The 19,144-nt window shown below is 44.4% G+C and overlaps 1 protein-coding gene across 7 annotated transcripts in view; it reads left to right on the forward strand.

Annotated features, from left to right (window-relative positions):
- Positions 1-1,446: 1,446 nt before the first annotated feature.
- LOC128691820 (carbohydrate sulfotransferase 11-like) overlaps positions 1,447-19,144 on the forward strand; it is a 149,145-nt gene continuing 131,447 nt past the window's right edge. For 4 of the 7 annotated variants that reach the window (XM_053780732.2, XM_070100918.1, XM_070100916.1 and 1 more), the window contains exon 1: positions 1,491-1,639. The gene's annotated coding sequence lies outside the window, so the exon portion shown is untranslated. Of the gene's footprint in view, positions 1,640-3,165; positions 3,621-3,691; positions 3,901-19,144 lie in introns of those variants that run through there. The other 3 variants (XM_070100913.1, XM_070100914.1, XM_070100915.1) reach the window with 3 other exon arrangements.

Below are 19,144 nucleotides of genomic sequence, written 5' to 3' on the forward strand. Positions count from 1 at the left end.
TCTATATTAACGCTACACCCAGCCATCTTAACCCCACCCCATCTATCTTAACGCTACACCCAGCCATCTTAACCCCACCCATCTATCTTAACGCTATACCCAGCCATCTTAACCCCACCCATCTATCTTAACGCTACACCCAGCCATCTTAACCCCACCCCATCTATCTTAACGCTACACCCAGCCATCTTAACCCCACCCATCTATCTTAACGCTACACCCAGCCATCTTAACCCCCACCCATCTATCTTAACCCTACACCCAGCCATCTTAACCCCACCCCTTCTATCTTAACCCTACACCCAGCCATCTTAACCCCCACCCCATCTATCTTAACCCTACACCCAGCCATCTTAACCCCACCCATCTATCTTAACCCTACACCCAGCCATCTTAATCCCCACCCATCTATCTTAACCCTACACCCAGCCATCTTAATCCCCACCCATCTATCTTAACCCTACACCCAGCCATCTTAACCCCACCCATCTATCTTAACCCTACACCCAGCCATCTTAACCCCACCCATCTATCTTAACGCTACACCCAGCCATCTTAACCCCCACCCCATCTGTCTTAACCCTACACCCAGCCATCTTAACCCCACCCATCTATCTTAACGCTACACCCAGCCATCTTAACCCCACCCATCTGTCTTAACCCTACACCCAGCCATCTTAACCCCCCACTCCAGACATCCTCACCTCACCCCCATCCAACCTCACCCTACCACATCCTCTCACATTGTTCAACGTTATCATTTAGTAGTGACCTGCTCTTCCGTGACATTAATGGACCTTTCAGCTCCACTTGTAAAAAGGTCGTTGCATTGGGGAGGGAGGAGGGGGGTCTTGATTAATATATAGGTAAATACATGTACATGACAGGACTCTGAACACTCCCCTTCCCTGGATCAGACCTGATAACCTCGCATTCCGAGGTGGTGAGTAAGCCCTACGAGGTATAACTAATATTAATGACATCACAGGGTTAGGTTAGGGAAGATTGGTCAGGAAACAGGACAAGTGTTTCCTGAGGCGGGTCTTAGTTATATGGTGACCCACAGCTGGAGTTTTTGGTCATCTGACCGACGCCTTCCACTGGCTTACCCCTCCACCACTTTAAAATTAAGATTAGTGTACATTACAGCCCCAGACATGCATTACAAGGACAAACATGAATTACAGGGACAGTCATGCATTACAAGGACAATGATACACTACAAATACACTAAGTGTATTCAAGTATACACAAATACAGTTACATAGATTATCATACATAGCAGCACATATGTAGAGAACCCAGAATAACCCAAAAAATCAAAGTGACCCAATGGTGTCCTTGGCATACAAGACAAGTCATGCATTGCAAGGACAGTCATGCATTACAACCACTTCTTCAGCGTCGCATTAAATAAAACTCAAGTATAGAGCGAGTGGTTGGCACAGATGGCACCCAGCAAGCTGTAAGAACAGTGCACAACCGTGAGTGGCACCAGTCAGTAGGCTGTGAGCCTTGTCAGAGTGAGGGTGTGTGTACTCGTGTTCTCTGGGACCTGTTTCAGGCCTCCCACTTCCTTCCTTCCATATTTACACGTTATTCACTCTCTTGTCTTCTCAACTTGCAGTTGTCACAGTAGGTAAGTCTGACACCTGTATATAATATTAATTACTTTGCTACGTGTACGATACAAGTGCTAATTTGAAAATCATTATTTCCTGGTGTAATTGGCTAGTTAGGCTCGTTGTATGGTGTTTAACTAGTTTGGAAAGTAGGAAATGGGTCAAGTGATGGGTGAAATAGGCGAAGAAGGATGCAGAGAGGATAAGGGTGACACTGGTGAACGGCAGTGAGGGTGCCAACTTCTGAGGTGCCAGATGTTAATAGTTTACCCTCAGTGTCCCTTGTGAGTGCCGAGTAGTGGTTGGTGGTGGTGGTTGGTGGTAGTTGGTGGGGATGGTGGTGGTTGGTGGGGATGGTGGTGGTGGTTGGTGGTAGTTGGTGGGGATGGTGGTAGTTGGTGGGGATGGTGGTGGTTGGTGGGGTTGGTGGTGGTGGTTGGTGGTAGTTGGTGGGGATGGTGGTAGTTGGTGGGGATGGTGGTGGTTGGTGGGGATGGTGGGGGTTGGTGGGGATGGTGGGGGTTGGTGGGGATGGTGGGGGTTGGTGGGGATGGTGGGGGTTGGTGGGGATGGTGGGGGTTGGTGGGGATGGTGGGGGTTGGGAGGATGGTGGTAGTGGGAGGATGGTGGTAGTCGGGATGATGATGGTAGTCGGGATGATGATGGTAGTCGGGAGGATGGTGATAGTCGGGATGATGATGGTAGTCGGGATGATGATGGTAGTCGGGATGATGATGGTAGTCGGGAGGATGGTGATAGTCGGGATGATGATGGTAGTCGGGAGGATGGTGATAGTCGGGAGGATGATGGTAGTCGGGATGATGATGGTAGTCGGGATGATGATGGTAGTCGGGAGGATGGTGATAGTCGGGAGGATGGTGATAGTCGGGATGATGATGGTAGTCGGGAGGATGGTGATAGTCGGGAGGATGGTGATAGTCGGGATGATGATGGTAGTCGGGATGATGATGGTAGTCGGGATGATGATGGTAGTCGGGAGGATGGTGATAGTCGGGAGGATGGTGATAGTCGGGATGATGATGGTAGTCGGGAGGATGGTGATAGTCGGGATGATGATGGTAGTCGGGATGATGATGGTAGTCGGGATGATGATGGTAGTCGGGATGATGATGGTAGTCGGGAGGATGGTGATAGTCGGGATGATGATGGTAGTCGGGATGATGATGGTAGTCGGGATGATGATGGTAGTCGGGAGGATGGTGATAGTCGGGATGATGATGGTAATCGGGGGGGATGGTGGTAGTAATGCGTGTTTGATGGTGGGAGTGTGGTGATGGTAGTGTTATGGCAGTGGGTGTGGTTGTAGTGGTGGTGGTAGTGGTGCGAGTGCGATGGTGGTGGGTGTAGTTGTAGTGGTGTAGTGGCGCGAGTGTTATGATAGTGGGTGTGGTAGTATAGTGGTGGGTGTGGTTGTAGTGGTGTTGGTGTGGTAGTATAGTGGTGGATGTGGTTGTAGCAGTGTTGGTGTGGTATAGTGGTGGGTGTGGTTGTAGTGGTGATGAGAGTGGTGTTAGTGGGTGGTCTATATGTCTGTCTGTTATTATTTTCGGGGGTCATCGCCCCCTGTTTCCCTAACCAGGCTTAATGGCCCATGGTGTAAGTCAGTGTAGACACCACAGTCTGGCTGATCAAGACCTGCCTGACGGAACCACACTGTTCCTCGTGAAGGGGTCCTTAGTGATCGCCCTTAAATATGGAGTAAGAGTGTTGGTAAGACTCAAGTGGTGGTAGTAGTGGTAGTTTGGCGTAGTTGTGTGTGCTGGGAAGATTTACTGGTGGTAATAACAGTAGAACTCTGGCTGTCTTTAAAAGAAGGCGCTCGACACACACCTGAAGTCAGTACCTAACCAGCCGGGTTGTGGTTCCTACGTCGGCTTGCGTGCGGCCAACAGTAACAGCCTGGTTGATCAAGTCCTGATTTACCGCGAGGCCTGGTCACATCGGAACGCGGGGGCGTTGACCCCCCAAAACATCCAGGTATTTTCCAGTAGTTAGGTTTAATTATCTGTACTGGAAAGATAAGGTAGTGAAAATATTACGACAAGACTGATACCAGTACACAGTGATGGTAACATAACAGTTTTGACTGATGTACTGTCTTAACGGTACGACTCTTGCTGGTCGTGCATTTAACCCACTAAATATTGACGACCCGCACCCCTCTCCCCCTGTGAATATTTCATGAGTGAGTTGCCATATTGTTGATGTAAGGACACACACACAGGAGCTGTGAATCGACCCCTGCAACCACAAATAGGTGAGTACACGCCCACACACAGATAGAGAGAGAGAGAGAGATAGACAGAGACAGAGATAGAGATACAGAGAGAGACAGAGATTGACAGATACAGAGAGATACAGAGATACAGGGAGATACAGAGAGAGACAGAGATAGAGAGATACAGAGAGAGACAGAGATTGACAGATACAGAGAGATACAGAGATAGAGAGAGATAGAGAGAGAAAGATAGAGATACAGAGAGACAGAGATAGAGATGGGGAGGGAGGGACAGAGATGGATATAGAGACCGATACCTACCTCGTGTTGGTCAGTAAGTACCTAAAATATTACTGATATATACTAATCACTTATAAACAATATTAAACTTTATGCTAGTTGAATTTACAGATGTTTGTATAATTTAAAAATTTGTATGGTATTAAGGACACGCCTAACATACACCTATTAATAGTTATGAGGATATAACACTATAACTAGCCCCAGTAACAAAAATATATATTTTATTACCTTGTACAAATTCCTTCTGGTGAGGAAAGAAAGGAATAATTGAGTTTCAAATTTAAACAATTGTTGCAATAATATATATATATATATATATTTTTTTTATTATCACACTGGCCGATTCCCACCAAGGCAGGGTGACCCGAAAAAGAAAAACTTTCACCATCATTCACTCCATCACTGTCTTGCCAGAAGGGTGTTTTACACTACAGTTTTTAAACTGCAACATTAACACCTCTCCTTCAGAGTGCAGGCACTGTACTTCCCATCTCCAGGACTCAAGTCCGGCCTGCCGGTTTCCCTGAATCCCTTCATAAATGTTACTTTGCTCACACTCCAACAGCACGTCAAGTATTAAAAACCATTTGTCTCCATTCACTCCTATCAAACACGCTCACGCATGCCTGCTGGAAGTCCAAGCCCCTCGCACACAAAACCTCCTTTAACCCCTCCCTCCAACCTTTCCTAGGCCGACCCCTACCCCGCCTTCCTTCCACTACAGACTGATACACTCTTGAAGTCATTCTGTTTCGCTCAATTCTCTCTCTCTCTCTCTCATATATATATATATGTCTAATCCCAGTATTCCCAAATTTGGGATTAAGTACGTAATTTCGATTGGCGGTTATATGATAATGGCCCTCGTGTCCATAGGCTTTAAACTCAATTAAACGACTAACTAAATTAATATGAGTATTTTTGTAAGTTTACAGGGAGTGAAAATAAATTTGAAATTGCTATTGGAAGTCTTAAGAAAATTGTGGAAGCAGAATTAGGCTAAGTTGAAAAATTTAAGGAAATTAATTCTTGGTGTTCTCTGAATAATTTTGATATGTCTGGGTCTCACTAGAAATGTAAACATGTGAAGAAATATTGAATATTTAAGGATGGAAGGAGTGGAACTTGCAATTAAGGTGTCAAGAATTAACGTATGTACACGTTGGTGTGCAGAGTTGAGCAAAAAAATGAGATTGAAGGGGGTTGGCAGCCTTGTTATTCACGAGATTGAAGGGGGTTGGCAGCCTTGTTATTTACGAGATTGAAGGGGGTTGGCAGCCTTGTTATTTACGAGATTGAAGGGGGTTGGCAGCCTTGTTATTTACGAGATTGAAGGGGGCTGGCAGCCTTGTTATTTACGAGATTGAAGGGGGTTGGCAGCCTTGTTATTTACGAGATTGAAGGGGGTTGGCAGCCTTGTTATTTACGAGATTGAAGGGGGTTGGCAGCCTTGTTATTTACGAGATTGAAGGGGGCTGGCAGCCTTGTTATTCACGAGATTGAAGGGGGCTGGCAGCCTTGTTATTCACGAGATTGAAGGGGGTTGGCAGCCTTGTTATTTACGAGATTGAAGGGGGCTGGCAGCCTTGTTATTTACGAGATTGAAGGGGGCTGGCAGCCTTGTTATTTACGAGATTGAAGGGGGCTGGCAGCCTTGTTATTCACGAGATTGAAGGGGGCTGGCAGCCTTGTTATTTACGAGATTGAAGGGGGCTGGCAGCCTTGTTATTTACGAGATTGAAGGGGGCTGGCAGCCTTGTTATTCACGAGATTGAAGGGGGTTGGCAGCCTTGTTATTTACGAGATTGAAGGGGGCTGGCAGCCTTGTTATTTACGAGATTGAAGGGGGTTGGCAGCCTTGTTATTTACGAGATTGAAGGGGGCTGGCAGCCTTGTTATTTACGAGATTGAAGGGGGCTGGCAGCCTTGTTACTTACGAGATTGAAGGGGGTTGGCAGCCTTGTTATTTACGAGATTGAAGGGGGCTGGCAGCCTTGTTATTTACGAGATTGAAGGGGGCTGGCAGCCTTGTTACTTACGAGAGAGACAAACTGTAGTAATAACTTGTGACCAGGTGATTGTTCCTTGGTGACACGTCCATCTGTACATACAGGTGGGTGAGTGAAAGGAGCCATTACTTGGAGAATAATATAGCCAGAACATTCTCATCTCTTTCTCCACCTTGCAAGAAAAGTAATGAGTTGTGTATACGTTTTATGTGAGAGTTTTTAGCTTTGCACCATAACTAACCAAGGACTCTAATCCTGTTAAAATTTACGTGATGTAAACTGGCTTAATTTACCAAATTTGCATATTTTTTTTGTTAGCTAGAGTAGGAGAGTGTAGAGCGAATCTTCAGTTAACTTGGATCATGTTCTATAATAAGTAATATCTGTCCAGGGGAAAAATGAGGTGGTGGCCGCTGATAAAACCAAGTCACAGAAATGCTGGTTATAAAATCAATTAGAACCCTCGTGGCTGAATGGCTACTGTGCTGGGTCTGCTGCTTGTATGGACTACACCTCGAGTCCCTGTTCATTCTTCCGTTAAGTCGCTCATTACGACTTGGGTTATGTCGTAGGGGGTATAAGAATAATATGCTATGAAAGCTGTGGGAGTGCGGGGTGAGATAGTGGCACAGACGGTGGCAGCTGTGAGAAGTACTGGTAAAAATCATTCTATTTTAACCTTCGTGGTTGAGTGGTCACGGGGTTGGTCCTTTGATATATCTTCATGAACCATGGATAAAATGAGATTTTTTTCGGATTTTTAACCCGGAGGGTTAGCCACCCAGTGTAACCAAACAGTGGATAATCGGAAAGTCTCGTCTTATTTCCATGGGGGTCCTTTAATCTTGTCCCCCAGGATGCGACCCACAAGTCTGTTAACACCCAGGCACCTACTTACTGCTAAGTGAACAGGGACAACAGATGCAAGGATACATACCCAATGTTTCCACCCGTGCCGGGGATCGAACTTCGGAAACTCAGTAAGTAAAATGCGCTATCAACCAAGCCACATAAATGAATGTGAAAATACGTACAAACATTATCTAAAACCAGAGCGTATTTGGTGTCAGAGTACGTAGTGGTTTCATCAGACTGTGATACAAGTAGTATGTTCTTGACGTAGAGTGCTCAAGTTCGATCGATTAATATCTGGAGTTTATCTGGAGAGAGTTCCGGGGGTCAACGCCCCCGCGGCCCGGTCTGTGACCAGGCCTCCTTAGGTCAGTGTCCCAGGATGCGACCCACACCAGTCGACTAACACCCAGGTACCCATTTTACTGATGGGGAACATAGACAACAGGTGGAAAGAAACACGTCCAATGTTTCTACTCTGGCTGGGAATCGAACCCAGGCCCTCACCGTGTGAAGCGAGAGCGTTAACCACCAGGCCACCAGAGCCCTAATACACTGGTCTGAAATAATAATTATTTATATTTTCGCGTGTTTGCAAATTCTCAAGCAAATTGTCAAACCTCTCGTGGGCAAGTGCATGTGGCAGGACGAGATAAAAACATTAACACGAGTCTGGTGCTCTGAGGTATGGGGGGCACAACCCCTGATGTTGACTGGCCATTTATATTTACCTATAGTTTCTGGGGTCTGGTTGTGTGGTATAAGTATTGTGTACTTTGATGCATAATGCAGCAGGCATTACCCCTCTGGATGGTCACACTGAGACGCTGGAGCATGGAAGTGGCTGCTTTGGGGTTCTTAGTGGTATCAGGGAGTCTGGAATCTAGTTCTTTGTAAGTTTCCTCCATGGTGCCAAGGCCTCCAGTCATACTGGAACACTGGAACAAATTGGTACTGGTGGCTCAAGCACTTATATTGGCTGGATTTGTATTGTTGTATGTGATTCATTCTCCCCCCACACACACAATGTAGTGAAGGCAGGATCCATACATAGCTTTAAAAGGAGGTATGATAAAGCTCATGGAGCGGGAAGAGTGAGAGTATCGGCCAGTGAAGAGGCTGGGCCAGGAGCTGTGACTCGACCCCTGCAAAAACTAGGCGAGTACATGTACACACACACACACACACACACACACACACACACACATACACACACACACACATACACACACACACACACACACACACACATACACACATACAGGGAGAGTGATTTAGTAGCGACCAGTGAAGAGGCGGGGCCAGGAGCTTGGAATCGACTCCTGCAACCTCAACTAGGTGAGTACAACTAGGTGAGTACACACACACACACACACACACACACACACACACACACACACACACACACACCAGTGTGTGTGTGGGGGGGGGATGTGGTGAGCATACAATCTAAGAAAATAAGTCATTCTTAATGGATGGTTGTGTATCATGGTGCATGCGAGGAAGATCTAGGTCGAGTCATGAGTTAATTAGGAGCGAGAGGCAACCTAACGCCCCTTGCCAAGAGATGTGACCTCCTTGCGGGAAGTCAGCCACCACCACTATACTGTAGGGCTTCTCCACCACTCTGTACTTCACTCAAAATATATTACATGCAAGTTTCCTTGCTATCCAACACTCACAGGTTCATGAAACTCGGGGTTATAATAGTCATTTTCCTGCTCGATATGTTTTGCATAATAAACGTAGTTTTTATTTTAAACCTGTGAATGTATTCATTGTTCTGTCGGCTTTATACGATGGTTTTTAGTCTTGGTTTTTTTACGTGTGAGAGAGAGAAATTGTATTTGGTGTGATTGTAATTATTAAAGAGCTGGTTGAGTGAGTGCTTGCTGTCGGAGCTCGAATCAAACCCCACAATTTCCTTCCATGCAACTGCAGCCTGCAACCTTAAAAAAATCCATATTTTTCGTGTCTTTCAATAGTTTACTAACATAATTACATGTCTCTATGTTCAATTATTGTTGTCATACGCGCCCCAACTCGTGTCATTTTTCACTTACATGTATATATACACTTGTATCCCTCAAACCTCATTGTATACTGTGTGTATCATCAGTGTATCTTTTAATACAATAAAATACACTATATGTGGTAGGGGATTTGGAATATTTAAATGGAAATACAAACTATTTTTAGTGATATTATGGGTCCCTACAGTTTGCACTGGGGTGCGCCTTATCTATCTACCTCCTAGCGACCTGGCCCCGTCTTCTAGCCAAATTTCCACCCCCTGTAAGTAAGTAAGTAAGTAAGTAAGTTTATTCAGGTATACACAAATACAGTTACATAGAATTATCATACATAGCAGCATATGTGTAGAGAACCTGGGATAACCCGAAAAAGTCAGACAGAGTGACTTATTTCCATTGGGGTCCTTTTACCTGTGTGTGGGACCTCGTTGGCTCCTGGAGCTGAATATCCATCAGGATAACATTATCCATGAGGTCGGCACCACCAGTTTAGCCTAAATATAATTATATTCACTAATAAACGCTAAATCCATAACTTATGGTCTACCTGCAGGGCATTCCGGGGATCAACGCCCCCGCGGCCCGGTCCACGACCAGGCCTCCCGGTGGATCAGAGCCTGATCAACGAGGCTGTTACTGCTGGCCGCACGCAATCCAACGTACGAACCACAGCCCGGCTGATCCGGCACCGTCTTTAGGTATCTGTCCAGCACCCTCTTGAAAACAACCAGGGGTCTTCCCGTAATGCCCCTTATTGTTGGTGGGAGGCTGTTGAACAGTCTTGGGCCCCGGACACTTATTGTGTTTTCTCTTAGTGTACCAGTGACGCCCCTACTTTTCACTGGGGGTATGTTGCATCGCCTGCCAAGTCTTTTGCTTCGTATGGAGTGATTGCTGTGTGCATATTGGGGACCAGTCCCTCCAGGATTTTCCAGGTGTAGATTATGATGTATCTGTTTCGCCTGCGCTCCAGCGAGTACAAGTCAAGTGCTTCCAGGTGTTCCCAGTAGTTTAGGTGTTTGATGGAACTTATACATGCAGTAAAAGTTCTCTGTACATTCTTTAGATCTGCAATTTCACCTGCCTTGAATGGGGATGTTAATGTACAGCAATATTCGAGCCTAGAAAGAATGATTTAAAAAGGATCATCATTGGCTGGGCATCTCTTGTTTTGAATGTTCTCATTATCCATCCTATCAGTTTCCTCGCAGATGTGATAGTGGCAGTGTTGTGATCCTTGAAGGTGAGATCCTCTGACATTACCACTCCCAGGTCCTTCACATTACTCTTCCTCTCTATTGTGTGATCAGAGTTTGTAGTATACTCAGTTCAAGTTATTATTTCCTCCAGTTTTCCATAACGGAGTAGTTGGAATTTGTCTTCACTGAACATCACATTATTCTCGGTTGCCCATTGTAAAACTTGGTTTATATCTTCTTGGAGATTAACAGTCCTCAATGGAGGACACACTCATGCTGATCCCAGTATCGTCTGCCAAAGATGATACATACAGGCCCAGGGAAACTGGTAGTCAGATTGATCTTTGGATCCAGAGTAAGTTTATTCAGGTACAGATACACAAATAGTTAATTATCATACATAGCATCATATGTGTAGATTAGCTAGGATAACCCAGAAAAGTCAGTGACTTGTATCCATTGGGGTCCTTACAGAGACCTTCACAAGCCTCCAAACACTTCCCCATGAAGGATCTTTGCATAGTAAAGACAACTTGTGTTATCGTAGCTTATCATAACCAGGTCAAGCAGGCTGTTAGTGGGTTCCGTCACAATCTTGCGAAATATATATATATATATATATATATATATATATATATATATATATATATATATATATATATATATATACAAATGTTATTAGATTAATCAAACAGTTTCGCCCCTCAATCTAAGTTTCTCTTCGTCATCACCGTATTATGAGACTCCTGGAGTTATCACTAAAACACTTAAACTGTAAATAAGAAAAACTTAGTAGTAGCGATTTGTGTTTTGTTAGGTGTTGGTAGATGTGTGAGGCTTTAGTCTCTGTAAACGTTTAAGTTTGCGCTTGACAACCACGTCTTTTGTGCTCTTGACAACCACGTTTTTTGTGCTCTTGACAACCACGTCTTTTGTGCTCTTGACTACCACGTTTTTTGTGCTCTTGACAACCACGTCTTTTGTGCTCTTGACTACCACGTTTTTTGTGCTCTTGACAACCACGTCTTTTGTGCTCTTGACTACCACGTTTTTTGTGCTCTTGACAACCACGTTTTTTGTGCTCTTGACAACCACGTCTTTTGTGCTCTTGACAACAACGTCTTTTGTGCTCTTGACAACCACGTCTTTTGTGCTCTTGACAACCACGTCTTTTGTGCTCTTGACAACCACGTCTTTTGTGCTCTTGACTACCACGTTTTTTGTGCTCTTGACAACCACGTCTTTTGTGCTCTTGACTACCACGTTTTTTGTGCTCTTGACAACCACGTCTTTTGTGCTCTTGACTACCACGTTTTTTGTGCTCTTGACAACCACGTTTTTTGTGCTCTTGACAACCACGTCTTTTGTGCTCTTGACAACAACGTCTTTTGTGCTCTTGACAACCACGTCTTTTGTGCTCTTGACAACCACGTCTTTTGTGCTCTTGACAACCACGTCTTTTGTGCTCTTGACAACCACGTCTTTTGTGCTCTTGACTACCACGTTTTTTGTGCTCTTGACAACCACGTCTTTTGTGCTCTTGACTACCACGTTTTTTGTGCTCTTGACAACCACGTCTTTTGTGCTCTTGACTACCACGTTTTTTGTGCTCTTGACAACCACGTCTTTTGTGCTCTTGACAACCACGTTTTTTGTGCTCTTGACAACCACGTCTTTTGTGCTCTTGACTACCACGTTTTTTGTGCTCTTGACTACCACGTTTTTTGTGCTCTTGACAACCACGTTTTTTGTGCTCCTGACAACCACGTCTTTTGTGCTCTTGACAAAAACGTCTTTTGTGCTCTTGACAACCACGTCTTTTGTGCTCTTGACAACCACGTCTTTTGTGCTCTTGACAACCACGTCTTTTGTGCTCTTGACTACCACGTTTTTTGTGCTCTTGACAACAACGTTTTTTGTGCTCTTGACAACCACGTCTTTTGTGCTCTTGACAACAACGTCTTTTGTGCTCTTGACAACCACGTCTTTTGTGCTCTTGACAACAACGTCTTTTGTGCTCTTGACAACAACGTCTTTTGTGCTCTTGACAACCACGTCTTTTGTGCTCTTGACTACCACGTTTTTTGTGCTCTTGACAACCACGTTTTTTGTGCTCTTGACAACCACGTCTTTTGTGCTCTTGACAACCACGTCTTTTGTGCTCTTGACAACCACGTCTTTTGTGCTCTTGACAACCACGTCTTTTGTGCTCTTGACAACCACGTCTTTTGTGCTCTTGACAACCACGTCTTTTGTGCTCTTGACAACCACGTCTTTTGTGCTCTTGACAACCACGTCTTTTGTGCTCTTGACAACAACGTCTTTTGTGCTCTTGACAACCACGTCTTTTGTGCTCTTGACAACCACGTCTTTTGTGCTCTTGACAACCACGTCTTTTGTGCTCTTGACAACCACGTCTTTTGTGCTCTTGACAACCACGTCTTTTGTGCTCTTGACAACCACGTCTTTTGTGCTCTTGACAACCACGTCTTTTGTGCTCTTGACAACCACGTCTTTTGTGCTCTTGACAACCACGTCTTTTGTGCTCTTGACAACCATGTTTTTTGTGCTCTTGACAACCACGTCTTTTGTGTTCTTGACAACCACGTCTTTTGTGCTCTTGACAACCACGTCTTTTGTGCTCTTGACAACCATGTTTTTTGTGCTCTTGACAACCACGTCTTTTGTGCTCTTGACAACCACGTCTTTTGTGCTCTTGACAACCACGTCTTTTGTGCTCTTGACAACCACGTCTTTTGTGCTCTTGACAACCACGTCTTTTGTGCTCTTGACAACCACGTTTTTTGTGCTCTTGACAACCACGTCTTTTGTGCTCTTGACAACAACGTCTTTTGTGCTCTTGACAACAACGTCTTTTGTGCTCTTGACAACCACGTCTTTTGTGCTCTTGACAACCACGTTTTTTGTGCTCTTGACAACCACGTCTTTTGTGCTCTTGACAACCACGTCTTTTGTGCTCTTGACAACCACGTCTTTTGTGCTCTTGACAACCACGTCTTTTGTGCTCTTGACAACCACGTCTTTTGTGCTCTTGACAACCACGTCTTTTGTACTCTTGACTACCACGTCTTTTGTGCTCTTGACAACCACGTCTTTTGTGCTCTTGACAACCACGTCTTTTGTGCTCTTGACAACCACGTTTTTTGTGCTCTTGACAACTACGTCTTTTGTGCTCTTGACAACCACGTCTTTTGTGCTCTTGACAACCACGTTTTTTGTGCTCTTGACAACCACGTTTTTTGTGCTCTTGACAACCACGTTTTTTGTGCTCTTGACAACCACGTTTTTTGTGCTCTTGACAACCACGTTTTTTGTGCTCTTGACTACCACGTCTTTTGTGCTCTTGGCAACCACGTCTTTTGTGCTCTTGACAACCACGTCTTTTGTGCTCTTGACTACCACGTCTTTTGTGCTCTTGACAACCACGTCTTTTGTGCTCTTGACTACCACGTCTTTTGTGCTCTTGACAACCACGTCTTTTGTGCTCTTGACAACCACGTCTTTTGTGCTCTTGACTACCACGTCTTTTGTGCTCTTGACAACCACGTTTTTTGTGCTCTTGATAACCACGTCTTTTGTGCTCTTGACAACTACGTCTTTTGTGCTCTTGACAACCACGTCTTTTGTGCTCTTGACAACCACGTTTTTTGTGCTCTTGACAACCACGTTTTTTGTGCTCTTGACAACCACGTTTTTTGTGCTCTTGACAACCACGTTTTTTGTGCTCTTGACAACCACGTTTTTTGTGCTCTTGACTACCACGTCTTTTGTGCTCTTGGCAACCACGTCTTTTGTGCTCTTGACTACCACGTCTTTTGTGCTCTTGACAACCACGTCTTTTGTGCTCTTGACTACCACGTCTTTTGTGCTCTTGACAACCACGTCTTTTGTGCTCTTGACAACCACGTCTTTTGTGCTCTTGACTACCACGTCTTTTGTGCTCTTGACAACCACGTTTTTTGTGCTCTTGATAACCACGTCTTTTGTGCTCTTGACTACCACGTCTTTTGTGCTCTTGACTACCACGTCTTTTGTGCTCTTGACAACCACGTTTTTTGTGCTCTTGATAACCACGTCTTTTGTGCTCTTGACAACCACGTTTTTTGTGCTCTTGATAACCACGTCTTTTGTGCTCTTGACAACCACGTTTTTTGTGCTCTTGATAACCACGTCTTTTGTGCTCTTGACAACCACGTTTTTTGTGCTCTTGACAACCACGTTTTTTGTGCTCTTGACAACCACGTTTTTTGTGCTCTTGACAACCACGTTTTTTGTGCTCTTGATAACCACGTCTTTTGTGCTCTTGACAACCACGTCTTTTGTGCTCTTGACAACCACGTTTTTTGTGCTCTTGACAACCACGTTTTTTGTGCTCTTGACAACCACGTCTTTTGTGCTCTTGACAACCACGTCTTTTGTGCTCTTGACAACCACGTTTTTTGTGCTCTTGATAACCACGTCTTTTGTGCTCTTGACAACCACGTTTTTTGTGCTCTTGACAACCACGTTTTTTGTGCTCTTGACAACCACGTTTTTTGTGCTCTTGACAACCACGTCTTTTGTGCTCTTGACAACCACGTCTTTTGTGCTCTTGATAACCACGTTTTTTGTGCTCTTGACAACCACGTTTTTTGTGCTCTTGACAACCACGTTTTTTGTGCTCTTGATAACCACGTCTTTTGTGCTCTTGACAACCACGTTTTTTGTGCTCTTGACAACCACGTTTTTTGTGCTCTTGACAACCACGTCTTTTGTGCTCTTGACAACCACGTCTTTTGTGCTCTTGACAACCACGTTTTTTGTGCTCTTGATAACCACGTCTTTTGTGCTCTTGACAACCACGTTTTTTGTGCTCTTGACAACCACGTTTTTTGTGCTCTTGACAACCACGTTTTTTGTGCTCTTGATAACCACGTCTTTTGTGCTCTTGACAACCACGTCTTTTGTGCTCTTGACAACCACGTTTTTTGTGCTCTTGACAACCACGTTTTTTGTGCTCTTGACAACCACGTCTTTTGTGCTCTTGACGTTTTTTGTGCTCTTGATAACCACGTCTTTTGTGCTCTTGACAACCACGTTTTTTGTGCTCTTGACAACCACGTTTTTTGTGCTCTTGACAACCACGTTTTTTGTGCTCTTGATAACCACGTCTTTTGTGCTCTTGACAACCACGTTTTTTGTGCTCTTGACAACCACGTCTTTTGTGCTCTTGACAACCACGTTTTTTGTGCTCTTGACAACCACGTTTTTTGTGCTCTTGATAACCACGTCTTTTGTGCTCTTGACTACCACACACGTATACACTTTTTCCCTGTGTAAGGGCAAACCTTCAAGTATTTTCTTAAACTTGTATAGAGAGTAAACAAACGTCTAAACTTATCCTAGTTTGCCATGAGACAGACGGTCAATTGGTTCATTGGTTTTAAGGATATTAACTACATGAGGGTTATTAAACCCTTGCACCACCAGTCAAGGATGTTTTAATTCCTAAATTATTGATTAATTTAAACTCTCAGCCTGGCCTGGTAGGCAAAATTGTCGCTTCACATGCTGAGGGTCCGTGGTTCGATTCCCGGCAAGGGTGAAAACACTGGGCGTGTTTCCCGACACCTGTTGTTCCTGTTCACCCATTGGTAAAATAGGTACCTGGGTGTTAGTGGACTGGTGTAGGTCGCATCCTGGGACAAAACTGATATAATTTGCGAGAAATGCTCAGCATAACAAGTGACTTTCTATATAGTAGTATGTCACTGATGTCAGCTATGGTCTGTATACCTTATACATGTACTTAGATATTATTAATTTAGATACCCCGAGGGATACACAACCCACGGTACACATACTCTTGCGAGGGAGGAGAGACGGGGAATGCAGTGATAGTACTATGGTCAGCTGTGTATGGAGTAAGCACAGCTAACAGTTTAACCATTTAATAGACCCCTCATACCAGTTCAATACGAGAAATTCGCTGGAGCCTGATGGTGACACCTTAACTGCCTGTGTATGTCACTTAAGCTACAGAGGATGTCTTCTGCTGGCCCTGATAAGACTTTCTGAGAAGCCCTTCACCTCACGAGGTTAATATTGTGTACTTAACTCGCCGCGTAAACATTAAATTGGGTTAACTACAATAATATTAATTACGAGGTTTGGACAAGTCCCAAATGAGTGTTTACATGGAGTTTACCTGGAGACAGTTCCGGGGGTCAACGCCCCCGCGGCCCGGTCTGTGACCAGGCCTCCTATGTCAAGGTCGTAGGTGAGATTTTTTTTTTTTTACTGTACTCTGGGTATGATTCAAGAGCTCAGACAATTTATATGAAATCGGGTAAATTAGGTTTAAAATCGGTGTCGAGCCTGAAGTTGAGAAGGTACTTTCAGATCATTAGTTTTATTAATCTGTTAATCTGTTAAGGTTCTCTTCACATAAAAGTTCATAACTTAAACAATTATAGCGTGGAACTTGTGCTCTAACGTTCGTGGATTTTTCCTCCATGTTTATTACAGTGGGTTGTGTTTACTACAGTGGGCTGTGTTTACTACAGTGGGTTGTGTTTACTACAGTGGGCTGTGTTTACTACAGTGGGCTGTGTTTACTACAGTGGGTTGTGTTTACTACAGTGGGCTGTGTTTACTACAGTGGGCTGTGTTTACTACAGTGGGTTGTGTTTACTACAGTGGGCTGTGTTTACTACAGTGGGTTGTGTTTACTACAGTGGGCTGTGTTTACTACAGTGGGCTGTGTTTACTACAGTGGGTTGTGTTTACTACAGTGGGCTGTGTTTACTACAGTGGGCTGTGTTTACTACAGTGGGTTGTGTTTACTACAGTGGGCTGTGTTTACTACAGTGGGTTGTGTTTACTACAGTGGGTTGTGTTTACTACAGTGGGTTGTGTTTACTACAGTGGGCTGTGTTTACTACAGTGGGCTGTGTTTACTACAGTGGGCTGTGTTTACTACAGTGGGTTGTGTTTACTACAGTGGGCTGTGTTTACTACAGTGGGCTGTGTTTACTAAAGTGGGCTGTTTACTACAGTGGGCTGTGTTTACTACAGTGGGTTGTGTTTACTACAGTGGGTTGTGTTTACTACAGTGGGTTGTGTTTACTACAGTGGGTTGTTTACTACAGTGGGTTGTGTTTACTACAGTGGGTTGTGTTTATTACAGTGGGTTGTGTTTACTACAGTGGGCTGTGTTTACTACAGTGGGCTGTGTTTACTACAGTGGGTTGTGTTTATTACAGTGGGTTGTGTTTACAGTGCGTTGTGTTTACTACAGTGGTCTGTGTTTACTACAGTGGGTTTACTACAGTGGGTTGTGTTTATTACAGTGGGTTGTGTTTACAGTGGGCTGTTTACTACAGTGGGCTGTGTTTACTACAGTGGGCTGTGTTTATTACAGTGGGTTGTGTTTATTACAGTGGGTTGTGTTTACTACAGTGGGTTGTTTACAGTGGTCTGTGTTTACTACAGTGGGCTGTGTTTACTACAGTGGGTTGTGTTTATTACAGTGGGCTGTGTTTACAGTGGGCTGTGTTTACTACAGTGGGTCGTGTTTATTACAGTGGGCTGTGTTTACTACAGTGGGCTGTGTTTACTACAGTGGGCTGTGTTTACTACAGTGGGTTGTGTTTACTACAGTGGGCTGTGTTTACTACAGTGGGTTGTGTTTACTACAGTGGTCTGTGTTTACTACAGTGGACTGTGTTTACTACAGTGGGTTGTGTTTACTACAGTGGTCTGTGTTTACTACAGTGGACTGTGTTTACTACAGTGGTCTGTGTTTACTACAGTGGGTTGTGTTTACTACAGTGGTCTGTGTTTACTACAGTGGGTTGTGTTTACTACAGTGGTCTGTGTTTACTACAGTGGGTTGTGTTTACTACAGTGGTCTGTGTTTACTACAGTGGGTTGTGTTTACTACAGTGGTCTGTGTTTACTACAGTGGGTTGTGTTTACTACAGTGGTCTGTGTTTACTACAGTGGGTTGTGTTTACTACAGTGGTCTGTGTTTACTACAGTGGTCTGTGTTTACTACAGTGGGTTGTGTTTACTACAGTGGTCTGTGTTTACTACAGTGGTCTGTGTTTACTACAGTGGGTTGTGTTTACAGTGGTCTGTGTTTACTACAGTGGGTTGTGTTTACTACAGTGGGTTGTGTTTACTACAGTGGACTGTGTTTACTACAGTGGGTTGTGTTTACTACAGTGGTCTGTGTTTACTACAGTGGACTGTGTTTACTACAGTGGTCTGTGTTTACTACAGTGGGTTGTGTTTACTACAGCGGGTTGTGTTTACTACAGTGGGTTGTGTTTACTACAGTGGGTTGTGTTTACTACAGTGGGTTGTGTTTACTACAGTGGGCTGTGTATACTACAGTGGGCTGTGTTTAATACAGTGGGCTGTGTTTACTACAGTGGTATGTGTTTACTACAGTGGTCTGTGTTTACTACAGTGGTCTGTGTTTACTACAGTGGTCTGTGTTTACTACAGTGGGCTGTTTACTACAGTGGGTTGTTTACTACAGTGGGCTGTGTTTACTACAGTGGGCTGTGTTTACTACAGTGGGCTGTGTTTACTACAGTGGGCTGTGTTTACTACAGTGGGCTGTGTTTACTACAGTGGGTTGTGTTTACTACAGTGGGCTGTGTTTACTACAGTGGGCTGTGTTTACTACAGTGGGTTGTTTACTACAGTGGTCTGTGTTTACTACAGTGGGTTGTTTACAGTGGTCTGTGTTTACTACAGTGGGCTGTGTTTACTACAGTGGGCTGTGTTTACTACAGTGGGCTGTGTTTACTACAGAGGGCTGTGTTTACTACAGTGGGCTGTGTTTACTACAGTGGGCTGTGTTTACTACAGTGGG

This window comes from Cherax quadricarinatus, chromosome 75 (assembly GCF_038502225.1).
Source record: "Cherax quadricarinatus isolate ZL_2023a chromosome 75, ASM3850222v1, whole genome shotgun sequence".
NCBI classification, from domain to species: Eukaryota; Metazoa; Arthropoda; class Malacostraca; order Decapoda; family Parastacidae; genus Cherax; species Cherax quadricarinatus.